The sequence below is a fragment of the Chrysemys picta genome, chromosome 3 (assembly GCF_011386835.1).
Source record: "Chrysemys picta bellii isolate R12L10 chromosome 3, ASM1138683v2, whole genome shotgun sequence".
In the NCBI taxonomy this organism is placed as follows: domain Eukaryota; kingdom Metazoa; phylum Chordata; order Testudines; family Emydidae; genus Chrysemys; species Chrysemys picta.
This window is the reverse complement of record NC_088793.1, coordinates 170,082,480-170,094,845: the sequence shown is the minus strand read 5'-3', so window position 1 is coordinate 170,094,845 and position 12,366 is coordinate 170,082,480. Positions and strand designations below refer to the sequence as shown.

Below are 12,366 nucleotides of genomic sequence, written 5' to 3'. Positions count from 1 at the left end.
GAGTAGATCAGGGCAAACTATTCTTGGGGCTAGGCTGCACAACGGCTACTTACAGTTTGCCCTGATTCAAAAAAGCACTTTAGCATGTGGCCTCATTTTAAGCACGTTTGTTCTGCTGAAGTTGAATGGAACTATTTACATGCTCAAAGTTAGGCACACGCCTAAGTGCTTCACTGGCCATTGGAACCATTCATATGAGTAAGTGTTCCCCCATGTGAGTTCTTTTGCTGAGTGGTCCTATATCTTATTTACCACAAACCATAAAATTATTAATTTCCTCATGGGTTTTTTCTATGGTGCTTATCGCTCAAGCTAAGATTTTGTCACGGTTACTTTTAGTAAAAATCATGGACAGGTCACAGGCAATAAACAAAGATTTACAGAGCCTGTGACCTGTCCGTACTTTGCTAAAAATAACTCGGCTAGGCAGAGGGGAGGAATCGAGTCCCATGCGGGGGGAGTAGGGGGATGACAGGCCAGCTACAGCGGCCACAGTGAGGGACGCAGCCATGGGGGGCACACAGCCCCAGCTCCAGAGCTGGCCACAGCTGCGGAACAGGGGTGCATGGCCCTGGCTGCAGCTTCTGCCAAGCCCCAGCCACAGCTGGGGGTTGGGGGAAGTGTATGGCCCTGGAAAGCCGTGAAGGGGGCATGGCCCCGGCTGCAGCCCCCGGCTGCAGCCCCCGCCAAACCCAGGATGCTGTGGGGCTGGGGCACACAGCCCTGGCTGCAGCCCCCAGTGGAATTGCAGGACTGGGGCTGCAGGTTCCTGACTCCAGCTAGCCCCAGTTGCAGGGCAGGGGCGCAGAGTCCCTCATGTCCTAGATGTCACGGAGGTCTGGTAAAGTCTCAGAATCTGTGACTGCCGTGAACTCCGTGACTAAAACATAGCCTTATTTATCGCTATAGTATGTGAACTATAAAATTTCACAAAAATTAATGAATCTATCTTCACAACTCCCCTGTGATATAAGGTGGTAGAATTATCCCCATTTTTTCACGTGAGGGTCAGAGGCTAAAATTGTCAACTGTCCACTATTTTTGTGGGTGTAATTTGAGATCACTGAGGCCAGATTTCTTTTCCAGAATGCTTAGCATTTTATAGCCCTTTATATGCTCAGAGCATAGCACCTATTGACTTCAGTTGCAGCTGTGCTCAGCACTTCTACAAAGCAAACTACAGGTATCTCCACTGGGTGCCCAGAAAACGAGAAACACACAATTAGTGATCACCTATGAAAATTTTGGTTTAAGTGACTTGCCCAGCTTCACATAGGAACTCTGGGGCAGAGGTAGGAATAGAATCCAATTTTCCAGGATGCCACTCAACTGTCTTAGCAAAGAAGACCTTCCTTTCTATTCCTGCAGTCCCTTGCCTCATTCCCTACAAATCTTCCAACTTCTGCCACAATCGAGGAAGGAGTCTTGGAAACAACAGCTTCATTCACCATGCATCCCTGATTCGTGCCCTGAGCACCAGCCATCCTGTGCACAAATGAGGCAGCATTCCTGTGGAAAAATAGTATGTGATCATGTGATTAAAGACTGTCATAATCCATATGCACAAGGGGGCTGAATGAAGGGCAACCTTAAATCTGGTATTTCCTAACTTTTGAGTGCTTGACTTTGCAACAGGTTGAATAAAAAGTTGAAGATTTTTTTCAATCCAAAAGGGGGATTATTTTATTTAAATTGTGCTTTTCTAAATAAATCAGGACTTAAATTTAAAAACTACTTTAAAATTAAATTTTAAATTGACAGCGTATGGTAAGGCCTAAATTTATTATAATCTGTTAAAATCGTTGGAATCAAAATACAAAAAGCTAAACCAGCTTTTGAGAGCAGTGGCCCCTTCTGCAGGTGCCAAGAGAATATTTTCTTCATTTCAGTTTATTCATCAAGTTCAGTTTAATGACTAGTTCATTCAAAGTTAAGAAATCAATTGGAAGTTGAAAAAACAGGAAAGCTTGTTTTCCTCTTCCAATCTATGACTAAAAACTAAGTGTGAGAGGATCAGATCTACTAGTTCTAAATTCTTCAAGAACAGGGTGACTAGAAACCCTCAATTCAATTCACTAACAGATACTTCCGTTGTTTAATAAATCTGTTTTAAATGCAAAATGTTTTGATGAGAAAAAAGTTTGTCCAGCACATTCAAGGTAGTTTAATTAATTAAAAATGCTATTTTTGTGCATTTATTATTGAATTTTAATTTCCATCCTAATAGAGATTGACACAAATCACAAGTAAAATTTAAATCTAGTAAATAAAAATGCATCATTCGCCATTTTCAAATATATTAAAAAATGTAAACTTTGAGAATCTGAACAAAGGTAAGTAAAGCTATATAATTGCTTAAATAAATTTATATAGATATAGTGTATTCTCCTGGCTGAGACTCAGGAATCCTTTAATTCCAGATTCTGGAGCAGAGTGTTCTCTACTAGTTATAAACCTGTCTATCCCTGTCCTCATCTGCTTCAATCCTTATCCTTTTTCCTGGTGCTTCTGCCACTGTTCTCCCCTTGCTCCTATCCCCGCTCCTGACTCTCCTGCCCCTGCCCCCCACTGTGCTCCTGAACCCCCTTTCTCACCTTTTCGTATTCTCCCTTGACTTCTGTGCCCCCACCCTGTTCCACCCGCTCCGCAGATACTGCATCTGTTCCTACCCCCAGCTTCTATTGCACTTCCCCCAAGCTCCTGTCTCCACCATCTACTCCTTGTCTCCCCAGTTCTTATCTTCTCATTCCTTCTTCTGTACCCTACTGTGGTCCTATTTTCCCTTCCTAGCTGTGCCCTGGCCACCCCACTCCTGTTCTCCATCCATCCCAACTGCTCCTTGCCCCTCTATATTCCAGTCAGGCAGCTGCCTCCTTGTCCAGGGTATCTGAGTGCCAGCAAGGGTAGCATGTCTCCCTCCTCTGTTCCTATGCCCAGCACCACAGTGGCCTTCAGAAGATGGGAAGAGCAATTTCAGGGAAAATCCTGCTCTAACCCTACATCCCTGGGATGGAGCATGCTTGATTGCTCTGTGAGGATGGCACATACGCAGTCTGGGCACACAGAGGAGTTATGAGGGGATGGAGCATGCTCTATGTAGATGGAACCTTCTGCGAATTTATCTGCCAAACTCTTAAATCTCTACTAAGCATGTGCCAACTCATTTTTCACAGGCTTATAACTTGGTCAAATTTGGGCAGATTGTCCCAGGAGTAGAAAAAGGTACACCTGACACAAATGCCACCACCCTTCCAAAGTTCAAGTCCTTGCTCAAAAGATAGAGGTGCTAGAGCTTCTCGGTTAAATAAATGGTTGTACAAATGTTTTAACCTGGGCAAAAATTCTTCGCCCCGTATCTCATTCTCTGAAACATCTGAATTGGTTTTAGATTTAAAAAAAAAATCAGGCTAAGGCAGAACCCCAGCCTGAGACTTTTCTGTCTGAACGGTTGAAGTCTCAATTAAGTTATAAGCAGTTGAAATGGGCTCTTATAATGGAAATGGTCAGGCAACCTGAACTATAGGTGATGCTATCAGCTCTGTCCATAAGAATAATTCTGACCTCTTCTTTTCAGACATGACTCCAGTTTACATCCATAGGAATTATATGCCTTCTTTTGAGGATGACATTTGGCTGAGCGAGAGATCAGTAGACATACCTGTACACAGAGGGCCAATTTCAGTTCTAGTTTAAGCAAGTGTAACTTTAGTAAAGTCCATTGGAATTAAGCTCACTTACGTCAGGTCTGAATTGGGCCAGAAAGCAAGGATCATTGAGGAATTCCTTATCAAAGTTGTGTACTATGCTGCATTCTCATGAAACTGTAAGGCTAGTTTCTAACTTTATTTTGGCCAAAGTACGGTTAACCTCATAGAAATGCAATATTCCAACAACAAGAATTCATTTTTAGCCACTCTTGCCACTAACCAAAGGCATATTATTAAAGCTGTTTTACGGTAGTCAGAATATTTGTACTGTGACAGATTGATGACAAAACGGTCATTCATTACATCCTAGTATAAATTGCTATACTGAACTAACAGCCAAGTATCTCTTAGCAACTTTACTACTGTATATTTAGGGCAAGACCATGTATGGATGGGCAGCTGGAGAGAAATATAAAGAGTTTCCCCCTTGCCCATCCATGCAGGAGTCAGGCAAAATGACCATCCTTGTGCTCCTCTGAGAACAAGAATACACAAGGCTTGATCCAGTGTTGTTCCTAGTTTCTTCAAAGTTAGCAGAGAGAGGCAAGGTAATAGGCCCCATTCTGGCTCATAGAACTAGCTGACATAGAGTGGAGCAGATGCCTCATCTTTAGAAGGGGTGGCACTGAGATCTGTGCTTGCTGGAGCTCTAGGCATGATATCCCCTCAGAGCAACTGCCAGGACAGTGCACTGGTACACCACCCCCAACAGATGGCTGTAGCAGAAGAGTAGAATCAGAGAACTTTGACAGTCATATTCCATGAGAAATATGCCATTCCATCAGGTTGATTTAAGTGAAATCAGATTATTTTCACTGGAGTTTTGTTCAGGTGGGGGGAAAAAAGTTCTGACATAAGAATGGCCATATTGTGTCAGACCAATGGTCCATCTATGCCAGTATCCAGTCTTCTGACAGTCCAATGCCAAGTGCTTTAGAAGGAATGAGCAGAACAGGGCAACTATTGAGTGATCCATCCCCCATCAACCAGTCCCAGGTTCTGGCAGTTGAGAGGTTTAAAGACACCCAGAGCATGGCGTTGTGTCCCTGACCATCTTGGCTCATAGCCATTGATGGACCTATCCTCCATGAACTTACTAATTCTTTTTTGAACCCAGTTATACTTTTGGCCTTCACAACATCCCCTGGCAATAATTTCCACAGGTTGACTGTGAGTTGTGTAAAGAAGTACTTCTTTATGTTTTTTTTTAAAATCTGCTGCCTATTAATTTCATTGGGTGACCCCTGGTTCTTGCGTTATGTGAAGGGTAAATAACACTTTTTCTTCACACCCTTCATGATTTTATAGACTTCTATCATATCCTTCCTAAGTCTAAGTCATCCCTTTTCTGAGCTGAACATCAAAGTCTCCTTAATCTCTCCTGATATGGAAGCTATTCCATTCCCTTAATCATTTTTATTGCCCTTCTCTGTACCTTTTCCAATTCTAATGTATCTTTTTTTGAGATGGGGCAACCAGAACTATATGCAGTATTCAAGGTGTGGGCATATCATGGATTTATATAGTGGTGTTATGATATTGTGGGAATTAAATGTTTCAATTTTCCATTTTGAAATTATTTTGTTCTTTTATTTTGTTTTTGTTTTGTATTATATAAAACAATCAAAATCAAACACTTTGAATAAGCTGAAATTGTTTTTAAATTTTTCAAAGAATTTTGAAATGTCAGTTTTTGCTCTGATTTAGAAGAAAGACAAATTTCTAAATCTTGAAATCCTTTGTGAAATGGAACTTCTGTCCTCTGCCCAGCTCTACTGAATATGTGAGCCATAATGCTCAGCCTTGCCTTCCCCAGGGCATAGTATATCTCTCCTGCTCTATTAGATTTCTTCTGTGGTGGGTGGAGTCTGCAGATATAATGCTGGGCATGGAGTGAGAGGTTGCTGAATTAAATCATTGCAGAGGTATTTCTTTTGAGGAGTTTTAAACAGACCTGAATTCCTCTGCAGGATTGTGAAAAAAGACTGAAGTTTTTTAATCTGATAGCACTGATGGAAACTTCTCAGACTGTTTATTTGTTTTTTAACAGGAACTGAACTATTTTCAGTGTGTCTTCAGTCTTCATCCTTTTGTTCTCCCAGCTGTATTGTGTTGATGAGTGCTACATGCTGTTCCTTCTAATGGGCCAGGAGCGGGACTATTGTGCAGGCTTGCGTATGCTGCATGACACAATTGATTATGTCCCGAAGGCAGAATTTCTCCTGATGCCACTCTTCACTGCATAAATGGCCCTACTGAGCCCAGAACAGATCTCTGTGAATGTAGTACTGGTGAAAGTTTTGTGATGGGCTGATGGTGACTGAAGTCTTCCATTTTATCCACAGTAGCAACAACACTGCCTCCCTGATCTGCATCACCCCTATTCTGTCACATCCACATCTGGAGAGGGAAGGATAGTTGCATATTTTTCATGTCATTTAAGTTTTGAGACTCCAGCTGAAATTCTAGTAAGTCTGATTCTATCAAGGATTGTATTTTTCATGATGTGGACACTTCTCCACTAAAAGATATACTGAAATCTACATCTGGTTTCACAAGCAGTGATCCTATGGCCAGCTACTGGATGGCATCCAATCCTGTTGGTCACTCACTACCTATCTTTTGTTATTAATTAATATCATTAATTAAGTATCTAGGACACATTTTAACCAGAGGATGGAAAACTTACATTCTGTTATCCACCCTTGTGCTATTCATTTCCTGTGTGATGAGTTATTTTATATCTGTACCAAAGGCAGATAGACAACTTAATGGCAGCCACTCTGAAGTCAATGTTTACCAATAGTTTCTACAGCACACACTATCTGAGATTCCTAAGTTGTTTCCTTCTCTGTTACAGGAGATAACTGTGCTGTAGAAACTGTAGATTAACATTGACTATTTAATGGCAACCACTGTAATGTTAACTATTCTTGCAAGTTGTTTCCAGAATTTCAAACTCTTATAACCCAATCAAACTAACTTGGTTGTGTAATTCTTAGACTCTTCCTGGTGTCTTCACAAACAACCGCCCAGAAGCCCGCTGATATTAAAGTAATGGAAAAAATAGAATATATTGCATGTCCCACTATAAACAGAATACTCCATCCAAGGACAGTAAATGTGCTGGGTTTTTTTATTATTATTCAATGAGCTAGAGATGATTTAGCACAACTCACTCATGGTTTTGCCATTTGTGAATTACCATATGCAGCCCTCCCAATTCATTGCATACAAAGGTATATTCAGCATCCACACATCTAATATTCCACATGTATTTTTGGTGCTAATATAATCTGGATGAGGTGAAAGCCTAGCAGTAGGGTGACCAGATGTCCCGATTTTATACGGACAGTCCCCATATTTGGGGCTTTTTCTTATATAGGCTCCTATTACCCCCCCTCCCCACCTCCTGTCCCGGTTTTTCACATTTGCTGTCTGGTCACAGGAGGATTCTGAACTATGTAGATAATACCCATTCAAACCAAACAAATCTGTTGGCATGTTGCACTTCTTTTAGATTCTTCAACCCTTACATCAGTGGGGAGTATAGACTGGAGTATCAGTCCCTCGAGGAATAGTTTTATATAAACAGTATATCCAGCTCTATTGAATCCTGCCCTGTTGAAGTCTGTAGCAAAACTCCTGTTGACTTTAGTAGTGCAGGATACAGTCCATACATAAAGAACAAAAAGTATAGTTGGGAATACACTCTTTCCTTGTATGGGTAACAGACCCTCAGGTTTTGGTGTCTTCTTTACACTTCATCTGAGACTGAGGGTGCCGTGTGTCTAATGATACAAGTTGTTGTGTGCTCTTCTTTCCATACATCTTTCTATTGGAACATGACAGGTGTATCAGCTTATGCCTCACCACTTCTATTGGCTTTAAAATTAACCTCAAATACAATACAAATGAATATCCACAAATGAAAATACCACTGAACATAAAGCCACCTTTACGCTGATTGGCAGCCTGCAATGGTTCTGTCCTTCAAAGGACTCCGAATTCTGAGATGGTTTTGCTGACCACTATTCTAAAGGGGCGGGTGGTAAACGTTAAGCTGAAGCATCTGCTTGGCTATGCTAGCAGTGAAAGTTTTCACAGCTGCCAGACTGGGCTCCTTTACTCCTCTGATTTTTATATGCTTTTTAGGAGCTGGTCTAGTGAGCAACAGCACATAACTTTAACATTAGACTTACAAAATGAGCCTTTTATGCTTCGGAGCTCCATGTGCATGTAATCTCAACAGTAAGGAAGAGTTGAACAGGAAACAAAGTCTGGTGGGCAATATTTCGTACTTGGTCCATTTCAGAGTGTTTCTAAACAATGGAAACATAATTTTGATGTTCACAACAAAAGAGTGTCTAAGCAAAGAGTATTTAGGGCTTGCGTCAAGAAAATACAGTTGTTTCTATTACCTGAAGGCAGATCTTTCTATGATGGAACCATAAACTCATTAGGAGCTAGTTCTGTTCATGACAATTGAATGATGATGAAATGAATGCGTTATTTTGATCATAGGATCTGAGCTGTTGAGATGTATCGCTCTTGTGAACATGTTAGTTTTGTAAATTATTTCAACAGTGTAGAGTTCTTACAGCTAATAAATATCCAAAGATAAACCAATTGCGTTACTTTACTTAAATATTGCTTTAAAGTATTTTGACTATCTATTAAATTTGACTATCTATTATATTTTTGAGGATACAGACTAACACGGCTGCTACCCTGAAACTTGACTATCTATTGTTAGCAATATCTTCATATAAACTTAAAGACTATGGGCCTGATTCTCCTCTCATTTACACGTGTGTAGCACCTCTGTCTTCAGTGGAGTTACTCATTATTTGCACTGATGAAGAATCAGGCCTTACTTTAAATAAATTCCTCTTCCAACTTTTGTTCTTTCCTATTTTGTCAGATATTGAGTCCCATCCACCAATCTCCATGGCTGTTTGATTGCTTTTCTCAGTGACAAAGCAGTGTATTTCAAGCTGGAACTTATTTAGAATCTCCAGGTCATTTCCCCAATATATTATACCTATTTAGAAAGTGCATCAGAAGTTTGTCTTAACTGTTTGCTGGTGTCACTGTTTAAGATCACAGTTCTTCCACAGAGAACAGAAGATGTATCTAGATGGTCCCCTTAAACCACCGCATGTTTGTCTTCTACATTGGAACCATAAGTGTCTTATCAAGCCAAGATGCAAATCATCAGTAAATCAAAAGTATAATGAGGGTACTAAATCAATTTTGTATTCCTCAATCTTTCACAGCTCAGGCCCTGGGGGACTCCAAGAATCAAAAATAGAGCTGAGCAAATAATTCATAATGTATAATTCATTCAACAAAATTTCCTTCTCTTTTTCTTTCATGAGTCATTCACAAGCAGAATTTAATTTTGTTGTTCAGTAATTTAGGAGCTAACATTTGGTGTAAGGATTACTCAGCACCAGTTTGCTGTGAGTATTTGAAATTCAGAATTAGAGCTGTTTTCAGTGGAGACACGGGACACCTCCTATTGTTTCTGATTGAGCCTAATTCTTAGAATCATATTTCCTATGTGAATATTCAAGATTAGGTATCTGACATTGTCTTTCTGCAAATATTCTGCAATATTCTCAAAATCCACTCCTTTGGCAAACAAAGGGTTTGTATAAATAATCAAAGCAGACTCATTTAGAAAACTGTAAGGATGTTTGCATAAAATTATTTAAAGAATTCTCCCAGTTCTAATGAAAACAAAAAAATGTTTCCTGCTTGGATGTTGAACTCAATCTCTGGTTTCTACTCCCTCCCTTTTAGTCAAAGGAACTTCTCTCTTTGCCTCCCTTAATGGCCAAATGAAATTTGGCCATTGTGAAGACCATATGGAGTCTATTGAACAGTCTGAGCATGCACCAAGTTCAGCTTCAAGGGGAAGCAGGTCTCTGAGGCTGCTGAAAATTAAAGGCCTGATCCAATGCCAAACTGAATTCAATGGACAGACTCCCTTTGACTTTAGTAGGTGTTGTATTAGGGCCTCACTGCAGAGACTTAACCCTAATATTTGAAAGTAAAACGAAAGTTGGTGGAGAATAAATAACCCCAGTCAGTTGTAGAAGGAATCCCAATGGCAAAAGAACAGATAGGATTGTTTTAGTAAAAAGGGGAGCTAAAGAGACACCTAATTGGTAATCCACACTTTGGAAGGAAGATCATTGGTTTTTCAGTATATTGTCTTCTTCACTCTCCATCTGCAAGACCAGTTTTAATTCCTGAATCGGGCATAAGAGGAGGGCAAGGATGGAGACACTCATAAACATGAAATCTCCACCTCTTGAAGGCTCTCTGCAGGAGGCATCTGGTTCTGTGGCCCAGCTAAGTTTCTTGCTTAATAGCTCATCTGGGTGCCAAAGCCTGTTCCATGACCTCCTTGGCTTGAGCATTGCAAAAGCAGTGGAACATTTCTGCTGAATAGAGGCTTTAGTTGTTAAATCACTGCTTTGGGGGATGAAAAACCAAGAAAATTGAGAGCAATGTCAGATTGTTAACACTTCAGTGTTCATTCAGACACAGTTTTGTCCTAACCCTCTCTTGCTGACTCTTCGGTTTCCTGATATTTGTTGCAAAGAACACTTGGAAATGTAAAGGAATAAAGAGTTATATTGCCGTGTCTCCTAAACATCACTGATGAAAATGTCTCATCAAACACACCTGTGAAATATACTATATACTCAACTAACGAATCTTGCTTTAGTCCTGATGTTAATACTTGGGAGATTTAAAAACACTCATTAAATGGAACTTGCCCAACCTTTCCAGCTGGAAAAACTAGGACGTATTATTCTTCTGGAAAAGTCATAAAATCTTGGATAGGTTTCAGATATATTTCCAAATAGGATGGATCAACTGTTCCATAGGAGTTATCAGAAATGACTTCATGAATGTTTCTTATAAGAGGAGTATAAACTAGTTTAATTAAAAATGTGTTTGTTTATATGTAAGTTCAATGACCTGTAATTCATACTGCCTGGTGTAATATACTGCTTCCATATAAACAGAATAATTTCCTTGTATGTGAAACTTTCTTACCGTCCATACTGGGTAGGTATTTCTTCTGAATGTTTTGACTCAAGATAACAACAGGGAGTCTGGTGGCACCTTAAAGACTAACAGATTTATTTGGGCATAAGCTTTCGTGGGTAAAAACCTCACTTCTTCGGATGCATCCAAAGAAGTGAGGTTTTTACCCACGAAAGCTTATGCCCAAATAAATCTGTTAGTCTTTAAGGTGCCACCAGACTCCTTATTGTTTTTGTAGATACAGACTAACACGGCTACCCCCTGATACTTGACTCAAGATACGCAGTCAGTTCAATCAGAAGAAATTAGAACTACATGATGATGAACACAAAGATGTCATGCAGCTAAGTATCCTCTCAGGGACACAAGAAATACAAATATAGGATCGGATCCTTTAAAACTTTAGTCACATGAGTAAAATTGATTTCAGTAGGATGACTTGCATGAGGAAAGCCTACTTATGTAACTAAAATTTTGCCAGATAGGGCCCATGTTTATCAACATTTGGTCTATTGCATTTACCTTTAGGTATAGTTGAACATTGAAGTCATACTTGCAGTAGAGTAACTACACTGCAGTATTTTAATATTTCCATGCTGATTTGTAGGTTAAAAAGTTATAATTAGTCAGACAAAATATGTTATCAATTTAGCTCTCTTTCCCAGCTGTGCTCACCTGTCACTTTTAATTATTTTCAGGATCCTGGTAATGATGTCATCCTCATATTTCCCCAAAGCTCTCCAGTGTTCATTTCAGATTATTGATGGAGGTATGAAAACTGAGTGTTTCCAAATCAAATATGCTTATAGAGGTAAGTAGTGTACAGGAAAGGATGGTTAAAATAAAGAATTGTGTGTTTCCTTGAAATTCACCAGCCCATTGATACTGCAGCAGTGCAGATCTCAGTGGAGCTTTTGTGCAATCCAATAAATACTTTTTTAACAGGGAAAAAAAAACCCGCTATGGACTCACCCTTTAGACCTATTTTGATTTTATTTCATGGCTGACGGTTATATGTGCTTGTGGCATTACAAGGATAAAATGATGTTTTGTGCTGACAAACTGTGCTTAGAATGTAGGTCTGGTGAATTTATACATTACTTGCCTTGAAAAGTATTGGCACTGGGACATTTGCTTCATTTTGAATATAGATTTTTAATGAATAAAATCCAGTAAATTAATGTTCAGGAATTTTGGCTTGTATCAGGGACTCAAATAAAGCAGGGAGGGGGAAGCTGCTGCAACAGTGTGTGTTAATAAGCATTCAAGAGTGAGGTTTGTGAGGAGACAAAGTACAATATTTTATTAACTGAATAAGCACTACGCTCAGTTAGTCTGCCCAGGCCTCTGGAAACATTGAATACACGCAAGGCATGCTCAGAGGCTTAACCTATATAGCAGCATTGTATCGCTCATAAGAACACTACATCATCTTAGCTGCATAGTCACGCCAATGCTAGTAAATGTTAGATATACAAGGTGAAGGTGCTGCAGCCTGTAAAGAGTTAATAGGCACCATTTGGTCATGTGGCTGCTCTGAGGGTGGGGTATAAAAGGAAAGGAAGCTAGGTCAAAAGGGAAGACGTCTGAC

The 12,366-nt window shown here is 39.9% G+C and overlaps 1 long non-coding RNA gene across 1 annotated transcript in view; it reads left to right on the top strand.

Annotated features, from left to right (window-relative positions):
- Positions 1 to 11,644, top strand: part of LOC135982514 (uncharacterized) — a 78,536-nt gene extending 66,892 nt beyond the window's left edge. Inside the window, exon 3 of the long non-coding RNA XR_010599910.1 lies at positions 11,474 to 11,644. This is a non-coding gene — a long non-coding RNA (uncharacterized LOC135982514). The remainder of the gene's footprint in view (positions 1 to 11,473) is intronic.
- Positions 11,645 to 12,366: the final 722 nt, after the last annotated feature.